Raw genomic sequence first — 16,393 nt, forward strand, 5'->3', positions numbered from 1 at the left:
GAAGCAAGAGAAAAAAAAGTTATTATTAAAAACATAAATTAACGTATAGCTGTACGACTGAAGGCATTACTTTTAGGAATATATGGTATACAGCGTCTTAAAAAAAGAATTTTGTTTGAATTTAAGGACACGTTATTGTTTCTATATAAGCTCAAATGCTTTTAGAGAAATATACCTAGTCAAAATTATGCAGAAAATTACAATATTTAATACTTGCTTAACTGTTCAATTTTAGATACTGATAGTTTAAAGTCGAATGATTGTTTTTTTTTTACCGACCGTGCATCACCGTCATGGGTAGTCAAAGGTCGTTAAACACCCCCTGGTAGTAGAATGATTGTTCAAATTTAAAAAAAAGGATGATTATGCTTTATATACTAGTACTTGAATGGCTCCGTTAAACTATTAAACACGTGTACATAAACCCCTCTTTTATAAACAATCACTAATATTTCAAATAGGCAAAACGAATGACAAAACCGTTGTAATATTTGATTTTCAGATACATACATGTAAAGACTGACCTCCGAATTTCATCACTGTACGGTTTGTCGTTTTCATAGTCTATAGCTTGTTTGTTTGGTACCGTTTGATCTAAATTCTTGTACAGAAATTGTTCGTTGTGCGTTTCGAGTATCAAAACCTATCAATATGGTAGAAATATGTATGTTACTACTGTAAGACAATTTTCAAAGCTTATGTAGGCGATTAATTACCAAAACTTTTGAAGGAAAATTCGCCACACATATTTATTTTGTACGTTGTATTCAATGTCATGATGTAGATCACTAATGCAATGAATTTTACACATTCAAGTAAGCCTCAGCTTGAAATATTGTGTGCATGTTGTTTGCTTTATGGTCCAGTGGCAAATATTTCACGAATATTTAGTACGATGAAGTGGTTTGGAATTATATTGTTTATGAAATGTGTCATCTCTGGGGCTTTCGAAAGAACGTTCAGTGATATTTTTATTATATTTGAGTAGTGTTTCTTTGTCTTCTGGTTCTTTTCTTACAATCTTGTACGACCTAGGACCTTTTTAAATATTTGACATTGACTAATGATATTTGGCATGTATTAACTTAAGTTAGTCTGTCGCATATCATCGTGACCTTTATGTGAACTTGACCGTCGACCTCAATATTAAAATACTGGATTCTTTTAGGCAACATTTTCGTGTACGGAATATTTATTTATCCTTTGACATAGGAATTTTTTTATATTTGCCACAGGGGGACACCATCTCAAGACGATGTTTCATATAACACGGAAGATTATATACTGATCGTAACCTTTGATCGTCAAGGTCTATTCCTTGTATGTTCATCCTAAAATCATATATATTTTTGCTTGCTATGACACGACCTTTTCAATTCATTTAAGAGTTGCCACTGAAGGTTGAATATCTAAAAAAAGTATTCGAGTCCCCAACGTACCTAAACTATATATAGTTTGGATAAGAAACCACAAGTTTTATCCCCGGGGGTCTTGCCAAACTCCCTCATATCATACATTGTTTTAAAAATATATTGAAACCAATTGAGATTTCCACCTTATTTATTTTGGTCCAAATGCAATTAATTTCAATATTAAAGATTGCCATATGATCTGTAGAAGCGTTGTAATATTTGATTTTCAGATACATACATGTGAAGACTGACCTCCGAATTTCATCACTGTACGGTTTGTCGTTTTCATAGTCCATAGTTTGTTTGTTTGGTACCGTTCTGATGTAAATTCTTGTACAGTAATTGTTCGTTGTGCGTTTTGAGTATCAAAACCTATCAATATGGTAGAAATATGTATGTTACTACTGCAAGACAATTTTCAAAGCTTATGTAAGCGATTACTTAAACTTTTGAAGGAAAATTCGCCACACATATATATTTTGTACGTTGTATTCAATGTCATTATGTAGACCACTAATGCAATGAATTTTACACATTCAAGTAAGCCTCAGCTTGAAATATTGTGTGCATGTTGTTTGCTTTATGGTCTGTAATTATGTTCGCCACACTTTTCTCATTACGCCAGCTCCTCTTTATTTTTTTTAGTCCAAATGCAATTAATTTTAATATTAAACATTGCCATATGATCTGTAGAAGTTCAAAAAGGCCATGGATTAAAAAAAAATCAAAGTACTGAAGTACTGAACATCGGATGACTGCAAGTTCTTGTGGATGGTCACAAGCACTTGTCTCATAAAAAAAATCACATCTCTATACCTGAAAGTGAGGTTAATGTACAGATATATTTTTTCTTTCTTAGGCAAGTTCTTGCGTGGATGATAAATATATGGAAGGGAGTTCAACCTCACCGTAATAAATATGATATTGAAGTGATACAAATCAGTATACTCTGGTTTGTTGTTATATATTATATTAATATTTGTATATTACAGTTACATGTATATATAATTTTCATCCATTTGTATTTTATTCTATTCTACTATATTAATAATATTGCAGTGCAAGTGCATGGTGGACACTCTTCTGTAATAATTCGATTTTTCTAATAGATTGGATTTGAGTAGGCATTCATATTTTCCCGCCAAACTTTCAATCTCCCATGCAGAGTTATCGGTCCTTGAGAGAGAGCGAGGACCGATAACTCTGCATGGGAAATTGCAAACGTTCCTGAGATACATGTATTCTTCCGCATGCGTTAACACACATTTTCTGTATGTCTTCTTCTTCTTCTTCCTGGTACGGGAAAGACTCCGGTGCCGGAGTGTGGAATATCCCGGAACTGTAGCGCTATGTACATGCAAATGGATGTCGAAAATTTTGTTATAATAAAATAAAAATATTTGCCACAGTTCAATTACAATTTAAAATAACATTAGCTGTAGCTTAATGTTAAACATATTCACATTATGTACAGTGGCTTAAATACACTAATCAATTAGCCAGACTAGAACCTCCAAATGTTAAGGTGGAGATACCACCTTTGAAGGATTCTAGGGAGGGTGACATGCAAATTGTTTCTGGGAGATCGTTCCTGACAGCAATAGTACTTGGGAAAAAAGATGATTTAAAAAAGTCTTTATTTGTATATATATGTCGAAATTTATGTAGGCCTCTAGTTCGCCTGTCAGATTGTGTCAGGACGTCATTAGTGACTTCGACCAACCCCCAATTAATCTTATAAATCAAGACAAGCTTAGCTTTTGTTCTACGGGATTGCAAGTTTTCCCATTTTAGTTTGTTTAACATACCAGTGACAGCGCCTGGTGATCTATCGTTATAGTAATTAAAAACATATCTTGCTGCCTTACGCTGTATCTGCTCAATTTGGTTTATTTGGCTTTGTTTGTACGATTCCCAAACTGGTGATGAGTACTCGACGGTCGGACGTACAAGTGATGTGTACGTAAGGTTTTAAACCTTTCATGTACAGTTTTTCATGTTTCTACGAAAAAAACCTAGTGTTTTATTTGCCTTTGAAGTTATATTATTAATATTGGGCCCCCAATCAAGATCATTGCTTATTGTAACTCCTTGATACTTGCTGTCTTTGACAGATTCAAGTACATGGTTATGTAAATTATATTGAAATAAATTAGTTTTCGACTTTTTAGAAATATTTATGACATAGCATTTTTCATTTGCCATTTAGATTCCCAATTTTCAAGGCTTGATAGATTTTTTTGGAGTGCTTGAGACTCATTTATATTATTTGATGTTTCATAAAGTAAACAGTCGTCAGCGAAAAGACGAACCTTACAGGAGACATGCTCAGGTAGGTCGTTTATGAATAACAAAAATAAAGTTGGGCCTAGTACTGTGCCTTGAGGAACACCAGAGTCAACAGCTAATTTGGAAGATTGAACACATTTAAGCAGGACTTGCTGTTGCTTGTTTGACAAAAAATCTTTTATCCAAAGTAAGTTATTTTCACGTATACCATGATAATTAAGTTTTGTTATTAATCTTTCATGGGGGACCTTATCAAAAGCTTTAGAAAAATCTAAAAGTATTGCATCAACTTGATTACCTTCTGCCAAGTATTTGGCTATGTCCTGGATACTGATAACAAGTTTTGCTTCACAGGAACGTTTACTCCTAAAGCCATGTTGGCAATCATTTGAAATATTATTTAAATCTAAATGTTTTCTAATATTACTCGTTAAGACGTGTTCTAAAACCTTACAACATATAGCCGTTAAAGAAACCGGTATATAGTTAATTGCATTATGCTTATCTCCCTTTTTAAAAAATAGCACAACATTTGCCCGTTTCCACTCTTCTGGGATTTTTCCATCATTTATGGATTTTTGAAAAAAGAATACAAGGAAGGGGGATATCTCTTCCGAGAGTTTATTAAGGAAAAAAGCAGGGATATTATCAGGCCCACTAGCTTTATGGGGGTTTATATTTTTAAGGAGTTTAATTATGCCATTGATATTAATGGTCATATCTGGCATGGTGGGGTAGGGACTTTTAGGTTTATGTGGCATTGAAGTTTTGTCTTCTTTAGTAAATGCACTTTTAAATTGTTCATTTAAAATATTTGATTGTGTTTGTGGATCACTATAAAGTAATCCATCTTTACCTCTCAGAGGTGAGACTCCTGATGTTTCAGTCTTTTTCCCTTTTATGTATTGCCAAAATGATTTTGGTTTTTCCTCAAGTTGTGGACTTATGATTTCTTCCATATATTTACTTTGGGCTTTCCTAATTTCTCTTTGAGCTGTTGCTTTAAGCTTTTTGTATTTATCTTTGTGGTTTTGTTTCCCATTTTTTTTAGCTTTATTAAATGCTTGTCTTTGTTTTTTACATAAACTATCAATTTCTTTATTTGCCCAGGGATTTGTATATTTAGATTTTGTCATTTTACTTGGTATATTATCATTGATGATTTTTATTATTCCATCTCTAAACTTAATCCTACACTGATCTATAGTTAGTTCTAATGTGGTCTGGCTTAGCAGATCATATATAAATGATATGGTAATGTTTTTAATTTGTTCTAAATCTACCTTCTTCCATAAGAAAATTTTATGGGGGCATTGCGTAGCTCTTTTAGGCTTACAAATGGCATCAACCAAAACTATGTTGTGATCCGATATACCGGGTATTGATTTAATTTTGGTTATAAGATTTGGTTGGTTGGTACAAAAGATGTCTAAAATATTATCTTTCCTGGTAGGAAAATTTACTAACTGATCCATACCTAGATTGTTTAATAAATCTAAAAAGATTTCATTTATTTCCTTCGGGTACATTTTGCCCTCTATTGTCATTGATGGCCAATCTATATCAGGAAGATTAAGGTCTCCACTTATCCAGAAGGTTGAATTTTTAAACTTTAATTTTAAATCAATTAATTCTTATAACATCTGTTTAAAATAGTTTATATCAGATTTACTTGGTGGTCTATAAACTGAAACAATTATCAAGGAACTTGAATCTGTTATATCTATTTGTGCTGCAATCAGCTCTACATTTTTACTACAATAAATTTGTTGGCATATAATACCCTTTTTAATAGCTATTAAAACGCCTCCGTCTTCTTTACATTCTCGGTCTCTCCGGAATACATCCTCAAATAGTGAAGAAGGACATATCTCAGAGGACTTGACATCCTTATTTAGCCAAGTCTCATTCCCAATTATAATGTCAGGTTTAGATGATGTTATTAAGTTTTCTATTTGGGCCACTTTGTTTTTGCAGCTTCTAAAATTTATATGTAACACTCTTAGCGAAGTTTGCCTATTTATTCTTTTATTTATTTTTGTCGCTACTGATTTTAGAGAAGACGTAGCTACTGGATTTCCAATATTATCTGTATTATCATTAAGACTGACTGAAAAAGCTGAACTGTAAGTTTGGGATAAACATGAAAATGAGTTTGTTGTTAACACTGAATTTCCTGTTGATAAAAAGGACTGAAAAATTGTTCTTGAATGGTTGGGGTATCACAATTTGGACATACCCAGAGGGCTGAAGTATTTCCGTACTTTTCATACATGGATGAGCTGATGTTTACACACCCTGCATGACACAATTTATCACAGTTATCACAGACTATAGCGTCTTGGTTCCAAGTACACTCCCGTGAGCAGATTGAACATGGGTAGCTAGACTCGTTTAAGTTGTTTGGTCCTGGATTGGTTTCGACCTGATTACTGAGCAATAATTTTAATAGTAAATGCACGTATCGGGATCTATCAGAGCTTTTAAATATTGGTCTTTTAAAGCTAGACACATGTAACTGCCAGTAGTATAATTGAGATGACACACTTATAGACAATTCATTCTGTAAACAGAGATCATTGCCCACATTTTCATACACATGTGGTTTTGAAAATTTTCCACAGTTCAGCAATATGGTAAATACTGAAAAAATTGATAACAAGACATTATGTAACATTTTAACAAAGTTTCACTTTCAACATGGATTTTATTTTATGTGAAGAGTTGGTAAGTGACACTCATATACTTGTTTAACAATTTATAAGAGGGTGGTTAGTATCTCCTACAAGTTAAGTCTTCGTTCCTTGGGCGACTCAAGGACACAGGTTATTCTCACTAGGTAGCCATGTTAATATGGAATGTTATAAGGGAGAATAAAGATAGGAACTAATAACCTATTTAAATAAGAGACTCTGTATAAAACTATATTAATTTTAAAATTTTTATCAAAAAAAAAAAAAAAAAAAAAAATTCAACCGGAACTACGATTTCCCGCCACTGTACATAATGGAAAAGTGTAAATATCTAACTCAAAATTTCACAATTGTTTTTTAATTATTTGAATATGGTGAATTTAAACCACTAAACATGCAATAGCAAGTTCCGGGATCTGTCTCAGCATCTGTAGTTGAGTTTCCAAAGATTTTCTAGGAGCTGCAAATTTTCGACTTCCATTCACACGCACATGCGCATAATGTTATAATATACGTGTGCATAGATATTAAAGATTTTTTACTTATATATATATTTCTAACGACAAAACATTTTCATATTATTAATTTATGTTATAAAAAAAATATTTTTAGGAGTATCCATTTAAAAAATGAATTTAAAACAAGCGATAAGGAATGTTATTTTGCACTCGATAATGTCCGCATATTTGTCATGTTTATATATCGGTTACAATCCCAACACGAAAGTTACGTAATGGCAATCTAGGCGACAGCAATACACCGGATGCCCCCACGGTCATCCGATGTAATTATATGTAATGTTAGAGACAAAGCAAAGACTTACATGTGACACTAAAAAAAGCTGTCTTATATTCAAAGCAAATATTTTGAAATTAAAATCACAAAATAATGGTGGGTATTGTCCAAGTCAGAAAATTAAATATGCAACTCAAATAAAAAAAGGAATCGAGGAAAATATGCATCAATTTTCATGCACTTATCTTGTTATTGTATATAAAAACTTTTAAAATGTTGTATTCATGCTAATAGAAGATATAGTTAACTTGGCTTGGCTTGGAAGTGCAACAAGATAAACCTACACACATATAGAAAGTGATACACGTGATTTCAGAACGAAAAAAAAAAATGAAAGAACGAGAACTATCGTCGACGACACGCAGTCTCTCAGAAGCTGAGGTGCAATCAGATGCTCCAGTCGGGTAAAATTCGGCCCGAAAACACGACCGTTTATTAGCAACAAAACGTCTCAATCAACAATTACTGAATGAAACATTTTTAGGTCAATTATACCTAATGGATTCGTAAAAAAGGTAATAAAAACCTTGCGCATAGGACTTGGTTTAATATATACGCATGCATTTGTTCAATCCTATATTTGTGATACAGTTGGATGGCTATTTACATTCTATATATATATACATAATGGATTAACCAAATAATGTCATAGTAATTCCCACCCTTGAAATCGTCTGAGCACACAGATTTGAATTTAAAGTGCTCTCGGGAGAGTCGAACTTACTACTAATTTTTAACATCTTTCGGCGTCCATGCACCAATGACGTAAAGGCAGATGTACTATTCAATATAACAGTTCCGATCCGATACAGATAGAGGATAATAACCACTAATCTTCGTGCAATAACTTATTTATTGTATAGAAAAAAACTTTTCGAATAACTAGACATCATATATACGACCCGATAACGTCGCCATTTTCTAGCGCTATACCAGGGAACATTGCATGTAAACTTTAATTTGTTTATGTCTTTTTTAAAGATAAAGATAATTACTGTTGCTTTTATTTTATACTACATTATTTTACTAACTATAAGAATCATCTTTAAGAATAAAAAATCTTGAATTGTAATTATAAGAAAAATAATCTCGGGAAACAAGTTCCTTTGCATAAGAGTATGCACAGATGTTGTAAATAGTATAATATGCGCTCGAACCGTCAATCAATAGTGTGTTCCCGTGAGTAGGCGGATAAAGCTAATTATAAAAGGAATACTTGCAGGATAATCGAAAGTAACACAAACGCATTGTCGTCTGCATGTAATAAATATATGAAGGTTTAAAATAAAATAGAATTTATTCTTTGGTGCATGCTATAATAGGTCAAATAATGAACATTTTCAGATTAATTTTATACTGATTGATGTAGAAATGGACAGTCAGTATAAAAATATAAATAATGTTGTGTTTAATGTTTAGTGATGTCTATACAAAAAGTATGATCGATGAAAGACATGGTCAAGAACAAAGACAACGTTATTCTATACATAATGTTGTGATGACAGAAGATAGACAACTCCAGGTGGTAATGAATAAAATAAGATTTTTTTTGTAAAAAGAGACAAAGTTTTGAAATCATTATTTTAGTAAACTGTTTTTTGTTGTGTTCATCTTTTTTATGTAATTTCAATTAATCATTATTTTTATTTAATCAGTTGATAAATTGTTTTATGGTAATCGTTTAAAGTATCAAAATATAAATCTTTATTATTAAAGAGGTGTAATTCATGTCATGTTTAAACCGTTGTTACAAGTCGACCTGCAGCGATTTAATTGAGGGTTTGCTTGGTTGGGTAAAAGATGTTTTCTTGCAGCCTATTAATTATGACTTTTTGTTTTGACATAAAAATATGAAACTCTTGCAGATTTACCAATTCCATTTCGGACATGAATGCTTATCTTATATTATTTGGATAAAACGGTGTTTAAATCCAGATTATCGATCAAAAAGCAACAATTCAAGGTAACGAACAACAAGGAATGAGCTGTCAAATTGACAGCAAATCGGGTTTTCTGTATTTTGAAAGGTGTTTCCATACATGTTTGACCTGCCACATTCTATTTGTGTAGTAACTGTATAGATCTTTAGAATATTTAAGAATCTTTATCTAACAGGCACAGCTGGTTGAATAAACCTCTTTATATTTTTTACTCCCGGACATGTACATTATACTTATTAATGATATCTGCATATATAAATTGTCTTAAGAAAGAAATATAACTCAGCTGAACTATAGAGTGTATATGGTTTAATCTGCTGGTTTTGTTCATAACTCAAATCATAAAATGCGATATCTTTTAAAATTTCTGTGGGAACGGATTTCAAAACGTCTAATTAAGACTTCATCGAAAGCTGTAGCATTAAGTCTTAATCATGTATAGGGAATCGTATCGGTACAAATCTCAATCCCAGGATCTGTTCAATGATAGACTATGATACAATTTCCTGATTGTGAAAATAATCCAAGGTAATTTAGTGTATCTCGGTCAGTTTTGCAACATGCATTATGGTACGTGATCCTATAATTAAAGGAACATATGCATAAGTCGAGATTAATTTTTACATATAACCATCAATTATTTTTACAAATAAGAAATTAAACCGTAGAATCTCATGAATAAAATGTCTGTCATTGTGACTACATATCATACTACAGATATGTATCATTTAATACCTGAGATCACCCCAGTTTTTGGTGGGGTTCGTGTTGCTTAGTCTTTGGTGTTCTATGTTTTGTCATCTGTACTATTATTTGTCTGTTTGTCTTTTTATTTTTGGCCATGGCGTTGTCAGTTTGTTTTCGATCTATGAATTTGACTGTCCCTCTGGTATCTTTCGTCCCTCTTCTTTAATAAGAAATTGTAGGTGCTCAAATATCATAAAAAGATACAAATCATGGTAAGACCATCCCCCCCCCCCCCCCCCCCCTGAAAAAAAAAGAAAAAAAGAGGAGGAAATCGCATGAACTCCAAAAGTAGCGACACCAGGTGCGTCGACATGGTAAGCATATTCTGTTTTGCATGCATCATTCACCATCTGAACTCAGTCAAACACGACTTGTGAATTGTGCATTTTAATTTTCACCTTGGTATCATCGCTCCTTCTATTATGAATCCTTAATGTAATGTTTTAAGTACTTTTCAACATTTGTTAGTTAACAACACTCAATGTAACCTCACTCGATTACTATCAATTGTAACCTAAAAATGTTAGATACGCCTATGGTACGATTAACAAGAAATCGTTCAATTTATATCTATTTATCAACCACTCTAAGCATTTATATTGATGATGTTTTCTCCATTAATAATCCTCTTTTTCTGATTCGGATCAATTTGTATATCCTCCAGAACTAGAGATTAAAGAAACAATTGACACTGCTTTCTCTGCGTCATATTTAGACATATGCCTTGAATTTGACTCCAGCGGTCATCTCAGTACCATAATCAATGACTAAGGAGACGATTTCAATTTTGAAGTTGTAAATTTTTCTCACCTTAGCAGCAATTTACCAATTTCATGTATACGGTAAACAAGAGCTTGCAGCGGCTAACTAGACTTTGTAAAACGTCATCTGTGCGTCCTTTTTCTCAAAGATATCACAGGAGGATACCAAGACCTAATAGATACAAATTCAGATTCAATTTCACCAGTAATACAGCAGGGTCTTGTGTTATATGCGTTATAAATTCTAAGTACTTAGGTTGTGTGTCATTTTATTTGCTATTGCAGCAATTATTATTTCCTGATGATTGTCTTGGAAATTTGTGCGCCATTCTGTTTGATTGTTACTTTTATCAGGAGAGTGGGTGTATTTTTTTTTTATAAATTTCCTTAGTTATGTTATATATATATTACACGATGCATGTTTGCACATTTTAGGCTACTGGATCCCAATTATTGTCACGTTATTAAACAATTATATCTTTTGGGTTGCTCACACTACAAGTGAGAGGTTTAGCTAGCTGTAAAACCATTGTCTTCGGAAACTGACCGTCCAAAGTCAGGGATATAACAGTTGTTTACCAGTCGTTGACTTCGTTATTGTAGTCGTGCGCTTGGTTTGTTCTGTTTATCGAACCTCCCCTTATTGAATTTACCTTGGAGTTCGGTATTTTTGTTATTGCTTTTTTTTGTCCACTCGAGAAAGTTTGAAACACATATGGTCATCATCTGAATGACCAAAAAGAAATATTCATATGGATGTCAGACGTTGTTTATTTCCCTTTATTCGCCTTTTAAGGCAGGAATCGTATCTTAAGTTTGCAAAGAAAAACCTCACATGTAAAAGCGTACTCACTATATGTCATGGCTGCCAAACTATCAATAGTTTGTGTCTTTAAGATGTAAATGTCAAAGTCTAAATAGGTTCCATCTATATAAGGAGACTGTTAAACTCTGAATAGGTTCCGTCTTGACAATGTGACATCTTTATTCTTTCGTTCGCTTCTCATTGATTTACAATTATTGTCTTTCAAGATATATATAGCTTCGAGAAATACATAAACAAGCGTTTCTTAAAATATTTGTAAGGACAGAATCAGCTTACCAGTTCATTGATACTAATATTTATTTCTTTACTATTCCTAATTACACACGATTTTACGAGTTCATTAGTGTTATTTAATTGAGGTGCTTGAGGCATTTTTAAAAATACATGATCTAAATTGGTTTAAGGTTACAAACTTGTGGATAATAAAGAACTTCTTGTGGTATTTCTACCCTGGCTATTAATAATATGTAATAGTTATACACTGAGGGATAGGTGTGTCTTGATAAGAAACCCCGACGGCGGGAGGCCGGAGGGGTTTCTTATCCAGACACGCCGTATCCCGAAGTGTATAACTAACTTACACCCGATGCTAAACCCTATATTTGTTTACATTGAATATTAAATGAAAAAGAACGGATAGCATTTTTATTGACAATATAAAACCATGATTAATAAGAAATATATTTTTTTTTAATTGAAAACCCACTAGTAACCTTATTCTGACGATCTTCATTCAAACTTTGACAAGTGAGTAGATTTTACAAATGTCAAAGTTGCCGTTTTGCATATTCCTGTTAAATCCATGTGCTTATATGGATCATCAGCAGGTCAAGGTTGGCCGTATCGTGCATTCTCGTATGCAGTTGTCAATATGGACGGGTATAAGACGGACGACATTATGAGTCAGGCGGTGGATTTGGCAGAAGAGACTGAAGATAACGCAATATTAATAACCCAAAGTACTTACTTGTATCAGTTAAATGAAGGTAATCATAAATGTATTTTAAATGTTACAGTTTTATCAAAAAAGCCCCCCTTTCTCAACATTGATTATAAACATTCATATTCGAACATAATGAGGGATAGGTGCGTCTGGATTAGAAACACGACGACCGGACGCGCTTAACCTTCAAAAATACAGATTGCATATGTAGGAACCCCCCTTTTTTGGGGCAATCCAAGAGGGGATGGGGTTTCGCGGGTTGGAACCCCCTTTTTTACGATCATTGCTTTTGAATGGGGACATATGGCTAAAACCCCCCTTTTTATCCTGGGTTGGCACACCCTTTTAAAAATGGCTGGATCCGCCCCTGGGTGCCATCATTAGTCTTCAACAACCCAAACATTAATATTTATTTTATGATTAAAACTTAGCCAAAATGAAAACTATATGTTTTGAATGTACAATTCAAATAAAAGTTCTTTACGATATATGTTCTTAAAGCATTGCCATATGGGATTAAAATTGTAGTTTCAAGCAAAGGAGTATTTAAATATTTCTTTTTAATCAAAACAGATGCTAAATATCTTTTTTGCTATTGGAATTTCCTGAAATATGTTTTTTTAATATGTCTTGAAACAACTTGTAGTGAACACTATTCGTAATCTCTTATGTTCATGCTATTAAAAAAAACATTTCTATTGTTATGAATAACAATGGACAATGTTTTCGGGATGTATAGAAGCAGGGGTATCCAGAAACCGCGCTCGTCACACTCTGTGGTAAAAATCCATTATTATTCGTAACAATAGATCTATTCAATTTACACTTGTTTCAGAAATAGAAACTATGAAGTATAACAATAGAACTGGGGTGTAAAGAGAAAAAATATAATAATTATTATTGGACATGAAGACGAAAAGGTTACGACGACAAAGTTTGTATTTGGTGAAATTGAAAGGACATACTTACGTTAAAACGAGAAGCTATTTTTTCATAGCCCGAGGACTTTCTTAGGGTAACGATCAAACATGCACATGGATCTTGTCTATATACCAGCTTTGATTATTTGGTATTTAATTACTATAAATTTTCACTTCTTCGTACTATGAACATCAAAATCATTTTTCCTTAGATGCTGTTCTTGGACCTGTACAGGAAGTTTTATCAAGCACTAATTGTATATTTTTATTGTTGATATTCACCCCATATGTACCAAGTGTTAGATTAGTTTTATTGATATTAAAGAAATTTTTGGGTATTCCTAAACGGAAGATTTTATACACATAGACCTTGACCTATAATGGTTTACTTTTTTAAATTGTAACTTGGATGGAGAGTTGTCTCATTGGCACTCATACCACATCTTCCTGTATCTATAGCAACAGATGAAAATGAATCGTCAATCCTCCTTCCAATCGAATATCTGAAGGTTGTCCCCTTATTTGCTTTTACAGCTACCTACTGTTTGTCTTTGAAGCTTTGTGCCTTTGAGTTTGATTGCTACTTTTGTACTATATCAGGAGAGTGTGTGTATTTAAAAAAATTTTACGAAGATCGTTTTTGTTTGTTCGTTTTTATTATTTACTTTAATAATGTTTTAAATGTATGATGCATGTTTAGACAATTTTACCTACTTGATCCTAATTATTGTCCCATTTACCAATTAAGTCTTTTTATGTTGCTCGCACTTTTTTTCTCTCAATATAACAGAACTATAGTCAAGTGTCATACAAGTTTGATTTTTAGCGAGCTGGAAAGCCAGTTTTAACCAATTATTATTTTCGGAGAATGCCTGGATTCAGGTCAATCCGTTTGGTTTCGTCCGTTTACGGAACCCTTTTGAATTTCCCTTGGAGTTCGGTATTTAGGTTGTTACATTTTTTGTCTCCTTAAGAAGAGAGACGAAATATACCGTAGTGACATTCAAACTCATAAGTCGAAGTTTTAATATACATATTATTATCAGAATGATAGATAAAGGCAATGATAGTATACCGCTGTTCAAAAGATAGAGTTATTTAGATGACAGACGGTTTTTTTTTTCTTGTTCATTAGGCTAATAACACAGAAATCGTATCCTACGTCTGCAAATAAAAAACTCAGGTGTCAAGTCGTACTCACTATATATCATGGCTGCCAAAGTGTCAATAGTTGGTGAGTATAAAATGTAACTGTCAAAAGTCTAAATATGTTTCTTCTTGACAATTTGTCAGCATCATGTCGATCTTACGTTCTTTACTTATAGAATTACAATTATTGTCTTTCCAGATCAATATTCATAAAATAAAGTTCATTGACACTACTTTTTATTGCTGTACTATTTATAATTATACGTGAATTTACGAGTTCATCAGTGATTTTTATTAGAGGTGCTTGACGCACTTCTAAACATACATGATCTAAATTGGTTTAAGGTTACAAACTTGTGGATTATAAAGATCTACTTATACGTATTTCTCCTCTGGCTATTAATAATATAGAGGAAAATACAATAATTATTATTGGATATAAAGACGAATAGGGTACGAAGGCAAAGTTTTATATCGGTGAAATTGAAGATATGTTGCAAACCAAAAGGTTTTACGAACGTATACGTATTGGCGTTTCCACATATTCACGTAAAAATGAGAAGCTATTTGTCACAGCCCGAGGACTCTCTTACATAAACGACCAAATCACAAATGGTAATATAGTTTGTATTATGTTCCTAGTATAGTAAATATATCTGTATTAAGTTTATATAGAAAAGAATAATGTTAAAAGATCTAAATCACATCAAAACATAACTGAGACTAGCAATTTTTGTAATCATGGATATTTTCTTTTAATATTAGTCCAAACGCCCCAAACTGAACGATGTCAAAGCCAGTTTTTATAATAACATAAAAAAAAAAATGCACTTATAAAAATCGCAATTTCGAAGTAAATATGTTTTCGAGTGTAAAAATAAAAGACAATTGTCAAGAAAAAACAAAGTGCGAACATTATGTCTTTTGTAGACATGCCAGATAAAATTTGCACTATCCCAGTAAACATAGTTTATCACATTGTAAAAGTAGTTTAGCTTATTTTTAAACCCGTCTGATTCAATTGAAAATATCACTGATATTGCCATATAATCATGTATATGATGCCCTTAATTTTTATGCTCGTTAAAATACGCGTTTGTGTTATTTTATTACTGTTCGATAGCATTTTCTCACAAAGACCTTACATTTACATATTCTGTTTCAACTTTACCAATGATATAGGATGATCAAGAGTTACAGACTCTAAGTACTTTTGTTTTGTGTCATTTGAGGGGACGACCATTTGATTTTCTGAGGGGGGGGGGATGATTTTTAAAATGACTATTCTGACCTGGTAAGAGCGGAAAATAAATAACCTTGAATAAGACAGTATGAACATGAATAGTCCGCAACACAAAAATCAGAAAACAATAGCATACACAATTGCAAAAAGTAAAATAACAAAAATACCGAACTCCGAGAAATATTCAAATCGGAAAGTCCCTTATCAAATGGCAAAATTAAAAGCTCAAACACATCAAACAAATGGAAAACAACTGTCATATTCCTGATTTGGTACAGGCATTTCCTTATGTTAAAAATGGTGGATTAAACCTGGTTTTATAGCTAGCTAATCCTCTCACTTGTGTGACAGTCGCATAGAACTCCATTATATTGACAACAATGTGTGAGCAATCAATCAGACATAATAGGTAAAAATGTCCAAAATAGGGCTACAGCAGTCAACATTGTGTTATAATCTTAATCACTTTGAAAACAAACAAATATGTCAACAAAGAAAAACAAAATGGCAAATAGACAAAGCACATAAGCAAAAATGAGAGACAAGAATACAAAAAATGACCAAAGCACAACAAAACATAGGCGGGATGCATAAGTACCGAGCCATGCCAAAATGATATTACCAAAAATGGACTAAACAGTAAAGGTTAATAATTTACAAAGACAAATAAAAGAA

Source organism: Mytilus californianus, unplaced genomic scaffold, assembly GCF_021869535.1.
Source record: "Mytilus californianus isolate M0D057914Y unplaced genomic scaffold, xbMytCali1.0.p SCAF_11, whole genome shotgun sequence".
Taxonomy (NCBI): domain Eukaryota; kingdom Metazoa; phylum Mollusca; class Bivalvia; order Mytilida; family Mytilidae; genus Mytilus; species Mytilus californianus.